The sequence below is a fragment of the Ruditapes philippinarum genome, unplaced genomic scaffold (genome assembly GCF_026571515.1).
Source record: "Ruditapes philippinarum isolate M1 unplaced genomic scaffold, ASM2657151v2 ctg7260_1_1_1_1, whole genome shotgun sequence".
Lineage (NCBI taxonomy): Eukaryota > Metazoa > Mollusca > Bivalvia > Venerida > Veneridae > Ruditapes > Ruditapes philippinarum.
Window position 1 is genome coordinate 1,954 of NW_026865646.1, and position 11,471 is coordinate 13,424.

At 30.9% G+C, this 11,471-nt stretch overlaps 1 long non-coding RNA gene across 1 annotated transcript; it reads right to left on the reverse strand.

The window, feature by feature from the left end:
* Window positions 1-1,472: 1,472 nt before the first annotated feature.
* Window positions 1,473-9,734, reverse strand: LOC132729891 (uncharacterized). The gene is made up of 3 exons (XR_009625688.1): window positions 8,748-9,734; window positions 7,552-7,621; window positions 1,473-1,840 (listed from the first exon to the last, which is right to left on the reverse strand). It is a non-coding gene; the product is annotated as an uncharacterized LOC132729891 (long non-coding RNA).
* Between the last annotated feature and the right edge of the window lie 1,737 nt (window positions 9,735-11,471).

The window sequence follows — 11,471 nt, forward strand, 5'->3', positions numbered from 1 at the left end:
AAGTTGGGGATTTCGAGGGATTGAGAAAATGACAATTTGTTTTTATTGTTTCATTTGATTAATGTTTTATATTGCTCTCACATTTGATCCCCTTTAATCGTTGAATAACATTAATTTGTAATAATAAACATATTTTGATACGTTGGGCGTAAGTGGGTCACGTCTAAAAATAGACTGTCAACGTGAGCATTCCCGCCAAAACAAAAACGCGCTACTTAGGGTTAATGACTACTAAAAGAATCTAAAGAGATGGCATGCTTTGTTAATTTCTGGATTTTTATTCCCAAAAAATACATTTGTAATCTTGTTCTTTTAGCTTTTTCACTTATTGACTTATTTTCCTAAATTCAAACCATTTTTGTTTGTTTGTTTGTTTGTTTGTTTGTTTGTTATTTAAATAAACAATTATAGAAGTACATGCACGTGACATTGTTGGGAGAAAAATCTTTGTTTCAGATTAGCTTATTTAAGAATTACCAGCAGTTTCTTACAATTGAGATCCTTTGGAAAATATGAACATTAGAAAGACGCTGTGGATTTAACGCTCGTTGGAAAAAAACATCACCTGTAAAAAAAAAGATGTTTCTTTCTCAAGTACTTTCAAATGATAAGTAATAATTATTTTAATTTGAGGTGACATATTAAAAGTACTTAGTATACATACAACTTATTTCTAATATGGCCTTCTATCTATAAATATAGGGGGTTACATGTATGAACAGAGAACAAAAACAATCAGTAGAATAAGTTGGACTAACTTATAAATATCAAGGTCAAATCTACCATGCATGAGCTAAGCAAAACTGTGTCAATAATGACTAGAACAGTGTGTTTGAAAGTCCAGCTAATATGACTAAAGACTGCAAAACTGCACAGTCATGCAATAAATATGATTAAAACAAACTTTACAAAAAAAAATAGAAATCTATATACCAGGCTGTACATAGAATGATTCAGGGCTCTGATGGAAGCTATTTTTAAGCCCCACTTCTTTTGATAAACTTTCGCCACCATTTTATATGAAAATATCCCTTTCTAGCTCACACTGCTGTAATAGGAACTGTTCTTTGGAGCGTCATCGTTAGACTGCGATTGAGGACCGACACTTTCTTCGCTCCCTAATAAATAAATTGACATGGAGATAAAGTCGAAGCGACCGTATACAGTTACTTTCTTTTCATTTCAAAATGTATTGTTTGGGCTAGAACTTATTCTGTATAAAAATGCTAAGATAATTCAGTACCGTAGATGTACATTTTGCATCACAGTAGACACTGCGTATCCTGTCTAAAGAACTTTTCAACGGCATTTTATGCCCGAGAAATGAAATTTTCAAACTTCTTTAGAAAGGGCAAACCTGAATTAAAACATTTGAATAATCACTAAGAACATGTATATGTCGTATAGCTGGTTACACAGGCTAATGAGTCATACACGTTATATTCAAAAAGAATGACAAGTCAACATGTATATACATATAATAAGGTTTTTATTTCATAATGTGCACTATGGAACATGACATGATTTATGAGTATTATAGTTCAGGATGCATGCGGACTAGCTTATGTCAAAATGATTTATATATGTAACTCTAAAACGTGTGTATTTATATACATTATAAAATGTCCTTAGGACAGGTTGATATTATATATACTATTCTCAAATGTCAAAGTGGGAGTTCAGCTTTGGTATTCCACTCGTTCACTTGTGTGTTTGTATTTGTATATTAAAAGTATGTAACATCCGTGAGTTCTTCCTACGTTATACGACAACGGTTGATTTGGTGCCGTGACCAGGATGTCGAAGCGACGATTTTGGACAGCGGGACACAACGAAGTACCTGAAACAGAAAATTAAAGGTGAGTGATCGTTTATATACCTGTAATTTGCTAATTTTGAAGATGTCAGATCAAGATATAGCTACAATTTTTGAAAATTTGTCAGATAAATTGAAAAATATTTCAACTATCATAGGTACACAGGGTTTATCAGAAATAGTACAAAATTTTGATGGAAATTCTAAATATTTTAATGACTGGATAAAATCTATAGAAAAATATGTTATTTTAAAAGGTTTGGATGATAATAAAATAAAATTAGTCGCATTTAAATCAAGTAAAGGGACTGTAAGCGATTTTATATGTAGATATTTGCGTGAAAATCCTCGTAATTCGTGGGAACAATTAAAAGAAGAAATAAGTACTAGATTTGGGGAAATTAAAGATTTACATCATGAATTTTATCTTTTGAGAAATTTAAAACAAGATTTGGGAGAAAGTGTTCAAATTTTTGGGGAAAAATTTATTAATTATGCTGAAACCGCTTATGAAAATTATAAACTAGGAGATAATAGTTTAATTGAACTTCAGTTAGTAGAATTGTTTACGGATAATTTAGCGCATAATTATTTAAAACTTAAACTTATGAGAGAAAAGCCAAAAACTTTACAAGAAGCAATTACTTGCGCAATGAATGAACAGAATTTCAGAGCTAGATTTTCTGCCAGAGTAAAAATTTTTTTAATTCTCAAAATCACGCAAAATACATGAATTACAAAGCAAATAATTTTAATCATTATTATACAAGAAATTTTTGCGTGTACTGTAAGAGACCAGGTCACCATGTGCGTAATTGTAGATTTAGGAAAAATGAAAAATATTCTGTATTTCACCGACAAAATTTTTCACGATTTAGGAAAAATAATAGCAATAATAGTTTGAAATCAAAGATTAAGTGCTGGAAATGTAATAATTTTGGGCATATTATGCGAGAATGTCGTAAACAAAATTTTTATGACAGAAGCAAAATAAATTTTCAGGAAAACTAGCAAGTTCCTGTCACAACGGGGTCATTGACAGGAACGATAAAATACCAAAATTTAGTATAGCATTAGCTGGAAGCCCTAATTCGTGTTTGATTAAAATAGAAAACTATAAATACAGATCGTTAGTAGATCAGGTGCTGAAGTTTGTCTTCTGCATCGCAGAATATATAGAAAATTAAAGAATCCCCCTCAACTTATAAAACAGAAATAAATTTATGTTCAGTTGACGGAAATTATTTACATATAGATGGTTATATAAATCTTAATTTTCAAATAGGGAAAACAGAAACAACTCAAAAATTCTATGTTGTTTCTAAAATGAATAGAAATATTATTTTAGGCCGTGATTGGTTAACACAAAATGGCGTTAGATTATATTTTGATTTAGGCTGCTTAAGAGTTAATAATACATATGTACCCCTCGAAGAAGATATTCATATTGCATCAATTGTTAGATTAAAACAGGATGTTATTCTGAAACCTCAAACAGTTAATGTGTGCACTGCTAAATTAAAACAAAATCCAGGCTTGGGAAATGATAAATTATATGAATTTAAAAAGTATAGAAACTGGAATGATTGCTTCTGAACCAGGTCTTATGATAACAAATTCTGTTATGAAACTTTCGGCTGATAGAAGATTTCCTATTATGATTGTCAATAATACACATAAAACTATAAAGATTGAAACGAGATTCAGTAGTTGCTAAAGTTTCAGAAGTTGAGAGCATTAACTCGGTCACAGAGGCTCTTCAAACAACTTCCCCTCTTAACAACGATTTCGAACGTGATATTCATACACCTTCAGAGCATTTTAATATTGTTAGAGACTTATTAAGGAAAAATAAAAATATTTTCGCAAATAAAGATTCTGAATTATCACAGACAGATACTGTAACCATGAAAATACCAACAGGTAATCATCCTCCAATCAAGTTACGCCCATATCGCACACCTTTAAACAATAGAAAATTTATGAGTGACGCAATCGATGAGATGTTAGATGCTAATATTATAAGAAGAAGTCATAGCCCTTATTCATTTCCTGTTGTTATTGTCGGAAAACGTGACGGCAGTAAACGGTTTTGTGTTGATTTTAGGCAATTGAATAAAATTACAAAGCCAACATCATATCCTCTTCCATTAATTGACGATATTTTAACACTACTAGGGTCTTCAAAATATTTTACAACACTAGACATGCGCTCAGGGTTTTGGCAAATACCCGTGCATGAATCAGACAAGGAAAAAACGGCTTTTACGACATTCCGAGGCTTGTTTGAGTTCAACCGAACCCCTTTTGGCCTAGTTTCTGCCCCTGGAGTTTTCCAAGAACTCATGTCACATGTCTTACAAGGTTTAGAGGCATTTGCTGTCAGTTATCTTGACGACATTCTAATATTTTCGAAGTCATTAAATGAACATTTATCACATATACAGACAGTATTTTCAAAGCTTAAAGAGCATAAATTAAATCTTAAACTGAAAAAGTGCAGTTTTATTCAGCAACAAACAAAGTACCTTGGTTTTATAATTGATCATGAAGGTATAAAACCAGACCCAGAAAAAGTAAAAGCTATTAGGTCACTTCCGGTACCAAAATGTGTTAAAGATGTCAGATCTTTACTTGGTGCTGCTGGTTTTTATAGAAGATTTTGCCCTAAATATTCTAAAATTGTTGAACCTCTAATCAATCTTACAAGAAAACGTGTTTTGTTTAAATGGACAAAAGAATGTCAATAAAGTTTTGAACAATTAAAGAAAATGTTAACACGTATTCCACTTTTAGCATTCCCAGACCCAAATAAGCCTTATATTCTATACACGGACTCCTCAGATTTAGTGGTCGGAGCATGTTTAAGTCAGAAATGTGACAAATCTGGTATTGAAAAACCTATATACTTCTTATCTCATAAATTAAGTGAATCTCAAAGAAAGTATAGTACCATAGAAAAAGAAGCATTCAGTATTCATTATGCGTTACAAAAATTAGATGTTTATTTACATAATGCAGAGTTTACTATATTTACAGACCATAAACTTTTAAAATATCTTCTAGAAGCATCTATGCAAAACAAAAGAATTCAGCTTTGGGCTTTAAATATTTCTGCCTATAACTGTAAAATTGAATATTTGCCAGGAAAATTAAATTTAATTGCCGATTTCTTTTCTAGACCTCCAGCTGATGATAAAAATGCTAACAAGTCCGATATTGAACTTTATGAGCCTGATATAAATGACAATGCCTTCGAAATAACAGTCTCAAATTCAAGTAATAATTCAAATAATGATAATACACATGCTGTGAAAACTGATGAAAGCCATGAAGTAAATGCTTTTGATTCTACGCACTTTAATGCCAAAGAAATAGCAAACAAAGAATACCAATTTCAAGAGCCAATTGTAGAAGATATTAAACAATTCGAAAAATTAAATATGGCCTCAGAGCAAGATAAAGATCAAACTATTCTTGAACTGAAAATGTTACTACGTCACGGACAGCCAACTAAATCAGTGCAGAGCAAATATTTAGAAATTGACCAAGTTCTTTATTATCTGTCTAATGTAGATGATAATCCTAATCTTAGATTGTTTGTTCCGCAACACTTAAAACACCTTGTCATTACTCAATATCATTTAAATAATGGTCACCCAGGAACACAGAGGTTATTTACAACAATGAAACAAAAATATTTTTGGCCAAATATGTTCAAAGAATTGTATGAATATGTTTCTAAATGTGTTGATTGTCAGTCACGTAATCTTACAAAAATAAAAGCACCTATGGGCGAAACAAGAGTACCAATGTATTCATTCCAGACCATGAGTATCGACGTTATTGGGCCATATGAAAAAACAATGAGTGGTAACCGCTACATTATTTGTTTTATTGACCTTTACAGTGGTTATCCCGAGTGTTTCCCTACTGCTGACAAAGTACTGATACAATTATACATTTACTTTTAGAAGAAATTTACCCTAGATACGCATGTCCATTACAAATTGTCACTGACAATGGATCAGACTTTACAAGTAATGCTTTTAAAGAAACACTTAAAGAGTTAAAAATTGATCACGTGCGTACAACTACCTATCATGCTGCCGGTAAGGCGAAAAAATGAACCTTCTCACCTTGTCATACATGATATCTTAGCTAAAAGAATCCAGGGAATTCTCAAACAATGGGATATTCATCTTATCATGACACTAGCCGCACTTAGATTCAATGTCTCTAGGACTTAAAAATATAGTCCATTTTATTTGTTATATAGCCGTGATCCCACGCTCCCGGTTGACCTGTTGCTACAACCAAGGCAGCGCTATCATGGCGAAGAGTATCACAAAATTGCATTACAAGAACAACATAATACTTTTCTATCTGTTTATAAGAAGAACCTTAAAAAAGCAAAACGAGAACAAGCTAGCTATGCAGATAAGACCGCAAAAGATATCAAATTTGAAATAGGCGATCCCGTATTTTATAAAAATTTTCGTAAGAGAAGCAAACTAGATGTGAATTGGAAGCCATTTTATAGAATTATGGAGAAAAGGTCACCATTAACTTATATAATAAAAAATCAGTTTGACAATTCAACAGTTAAAGTCCATGCAGAACAAATTAGGCTCGCAAATATTAATGACTGGTCAATACCAAAAGCAGATGATACTGGCCGACCAAAAAGAAATGCCACATTTGTAGTAACACCTGAAAATAGCGATACTGATGATGCTTCAGAAATACCAGAATCAGTATTACCCCAAGTTGCTAAAAATGTTAGAAAAGAAAGGTCAAATTCTGATAGCGAAGATGATATTCCATTAGCCGAATTACAGAAACATCTTCGACAACAACAACAAATTTCAAATAATGACAATACTCAAAGTAATGCACATTCAGACGAAATGCAATCGCAGACTGATTCAGAATTATCAGACTCAAATTCCATACAAGTAAATAGCAATCCTCAGTCACAAGCAGCATATAATGCTATGCAGTCAGATTCAATGGCTGATGATAATGATTCGGATAATGAAATGTTTATAAACTCTATTTCTAGCAAAAAGAAAAGTATTGTAAAACCACGATATAAAGTATCTGGTAAGGTAAACACAAAGGTACATAGTAATAATAAACGCTTGAAACCAAATGTTAAAATGTTTTTACAAGGATTAGCCAGTATGCTATAGAACGTTATATTCCGTGTTATATGCTATACTAATTTTCGGTAAATTGACCTCAGGCATTGTAAATAGTAATTATGGAAAGAAGAAAATATATATGTTACAAGAAACGATAATAAAACAAAACAGAAAATTACATTATTTAATCATATATCTTTATATTTTGGTGGTTGTATTCATTTATATCAATTTTCAACTTGCTTTTATTAGAAATATATCTTTGATTTTTTATTATTGCTTAAAATGATCGTTATTCGCTATATGTTTATAAATAGATCGGTTAATTAAAATGCATTTCAAAGTAAATGACAGCACTTAATCATGAGTTTCAAATTGATTATTTACTTTATTTCATATTAGAATAACATGTGTATACATACATGTTTCAACTGTCAACGCACAATCATTAAATAAAGTTTAAATTGGGATAAGTCTTATTGTCGAAATAAAACTAAAGTTAATAGCTTAGTTAAAAAAGTAACAAAATATGTCTAGAAAAGTAAAAAAATTTTTAAATATCAAGTATTACATAAATAAGATACTTACACTAGAGAACATCTTTCATTGGAATTCTTATCCTATGCATTTTATGACAGTTGTCTTGTTGTTCATATATCTGAAAAAAAAAAAAAAATATGTTTATTGTATATAATATCTATTAACCGATCTGACAACGGACGAAAATGCAAAATATTGGTCTAACGATCACTTGTCGTCCAGCCAAGACAGAGAGGTGCGAGCGAATTCGCCGGTACAGTCAAACACCGCCTGACTAGAAATATTACAGTCAGCCTCTACGATGTCAAACTATGTACAACTAAAACCATGCAGATATAACCATAAACACCTTCTTCGATGTAAAACCATGCAGATATAACCATAAACACCTTCTTCGATGTAAAACCATGCATATATAACCATAAACACCTTCTTCGATGTACAACCAAGCAGATATAACCATAAACACCTTCTTCGATGTAAAACCATGCATATATAACCATAAACACCTTCTTCGATGTAAAACCATGCAGATATAACCATAAACACCATCTTCGATGTACAACCATGCAGATATAACCATAAACACCTTCTTCGATGTAAAACCATGCAGATATAACCATAAACACCTTCTTCGATGTAAAATTATATGAAATAAGCGTCTACGATGTTTAAAATATATAATTATGCTGACACAGCCGTCAACAACAACAACAACAACAAAATTGTGGAATCAAATAAACTTTTGTTCCTGTCTTCAACCAGAGAAGCCGAAAACTTCCGTTTATCAATAGAATGTGTTTTTCTATGTGTTATATAAACTTAAAAACAAAAACCCAGAGAAATACTGATGACAACTTCTTATCAAAATAATTATTTGTGCGCGACAGAGATATCCAAAATAAATATCACATAAACATTTGCGAGGATCATGCAACAGCAAACTGTTAATTTAATTATCTTTTACTCAAAAAACATTGCTACATAAATGAAGAATTATAGATCTATCATCACTTTGTTGTATTGTTCAATACAAGACATCCTTTTTACAACGACGAAACAAGAACAGCGTTTACAGATGTGCCAATAAATATTCGAATATAACTTTATCAACGTGTGTATAAAGTCTACGTTTACACATATCAAATACATATATATTAATTTAAAAGAATCTTCAAGAACATCAAACATTTATGAACAATTATGAGTGTCAATTTAAAATTATACTTAAGAAAGCTACATACCAACGATTTGAAATTCCCGACACGTCACGAAGACCAAGCCATACTGATGTCAGCAAGTACCTGTTACAAAAAAACATACCTGTCACAGGAAGTGTTCAATGCGCATGCACAATACACGTTTTACAGGAAATGAAACACCTGGACATTTTATCAATTATCAATTGTTTATAATATTTTTTTTAACTTTTTCGTATATAAATATCTTTTCTACTCTTATCATACCTATAATTCTGTTAAATTTTATACCTTAAAGTTTTTCTAATTAATATTCTTAAAATAATTTTTTCTTTGAATATTGTTAACTTATTTGTTTGTTTTTTATGTTTTTTTGATCTCTAGAAATTATTTTTTTTTTCTTTTTTTTTATGATGAAATAAAGGAAATTTAATATTTATTGAAAAACTTATAAAGCTATAATATTTACCTTATGTCACTTTAATATTATTTGTAGAATAACAGTTATATTAACTGATTAAAAATTTCGAAAAGATTATCTTTACATTTAACAATAATTATTTTTTTTTACTTATTAAAAACATTACAAAATTGTTGAAGTAAATTATAACTTACCCGACTGCAGTATCCGAAAACTTTTTAAAAAGTGACAAGAAAATATATTGAGCGAATATTTCCGAATATTGTTTCCTAAGGCGTTTTTTTTCTTTAAAAATAAACTAATAAAAAGTCATTAGATAACATCTCTGACCGGACATCTCTGACCGGATATTACCTTCGGCGATTTTTCTTTGAGAATAAAGTAACAAAAGGTTGATGTAAAACATCCTTACCTTAGGGGTAAAACAGATGTCAAGTTGATTTTAGATTTTAGATTTTTATAATTTGTTAGAACGAGTTTGAAATGTTTGATATTAAATAATAACTTGTTCAATACTTTTTTTTTAAATATTTTTTTTTATAAGTAATGGAGGAATTGTCGTATAGCTGGTTACACAGGCTAATGAGTCATACACGTTATATTCAAAAAGAATGACAAGTCAACATGTATATACATATAATAAGGTTTTTATTTCATAATGTGCACTATGGAACATGACATGATTTATGAGTATTATAGTTCAGGATGCATGCGGACTAGCTTATGTCAAAATGATTTATATATGTAACTCTAAAACGTGTGTATTTATATACATTATAAAATGTCCTTAGGACAGGTTGATATTATATATACTATTCTCAAATGTCAGAGTGGGAGTTCAGCTTTGGTATTCCACTCGTTCACTTGTGTGTTTGTATTTGTATATTAAAAGTATGTAACATCCGTGAGTTCTTCCTACGTTATACGACATATAGATAGATCTACTTGTTATCTTATGAATGTGAAATAATTTGTCATAAAAGAAGTAAAATGTAATAAAGCAGTATTTTGACTTCCATGCAAAATACTAAATTACTATAACTATTAAATGCAAAGAAAAAAAAAGAAGAAAAATTCGTTTAGGTATTTGGCCAATGATCGAGTATGCTTCTATGCTTAGAATAATCGCTTTTTTGCAAACTATAAAAGAACACAAAAACAACTTTTGAGAAATCTAAATATGCATAATGGGCCTTACATTGAATGAGTGTATGTTCAATACTGAGTTTATTGAAAGTTGATTAACAAAATTTGCGTTTCACAAATAAACATGTGTCTCGGCATATTTTTTTCTATCACAAGTAGCACTATATAGTTACTATACGGAGACACGAGTATGGTCAGTGCCATAAGATTATTAAAGCCATAACTTTTCACGCGTCTCATGGGCATAGTGAATGAAAAAGACTGGCGTCAAAATATCTAGATTTCAGTTGTATTTTTTTTAAATGAGACACATGGCATCATTGTTGTTTGTAGCATTTTTCAGACTTTGTTGTTAGCTTACTTTGGTCGTATGACAAGTCACGTGTTCTTAAACGCGCCGCATTGATTTCAATATACATGTAGATAGCAAATACTTAATTTCGTCTAAATTGAAATTCTTTTACATATTTGAAAAACAAAATTACTCTTAAGTATTGAAATAAATCAGTTATCACAGACAACTTTAGTGAGATTATGTATTCTAGAATCTACATTATTTTATTTTAGAAAAATGTCCGGCCTCCTCTTTTGAACACCGGCCGCGATTCAAGGTAGATGCAGACTAGTTTTTTTTAAAAAATGATTTATCATTGTTTCCGTTTGAGTCATTGAGTATTCTATGAGAAAACAAAAATGACCGGTCATTCCCAGTTGAAATATACACGATCATTTGAATAAGAGCTGTGCATTGCTAAGGACATTTTATTACGAGCTACATAGAGAATAATAGGTTGGTGCCGTGGATGGAGAAAGTTTATCTGGCGAAGGCTCACCCAATAAATTCCTCCGCCTCGCCAGATAAACTTTCTCCATCCACGGCACCAATCTATTATTCTATTTATCCTGTCACCGTTTTTTTTTTTTTTAAAGAATTTTATTAGGCAGACTACTTTCACTATCGGAAATGTTTCTATATAAACAAAGAAGGTCCGAAGCGTGCATTATTCTACAACAATGCCCCGGGCCCTTCTCCCCTTTCTCCCCCCGTGTATTTCAAAATTGAGGGGGGCCTTTTTTTTTGAAAAAAAGTGATAAATAAAAAAAAATTTTTTTTCGAATTTTGTGTGAAAAATATCTGAAGAAAAAAAAATGGGCAACTAAGAAATTAAAAAAAGAACACCAAAAATATTATATTCAGTCGT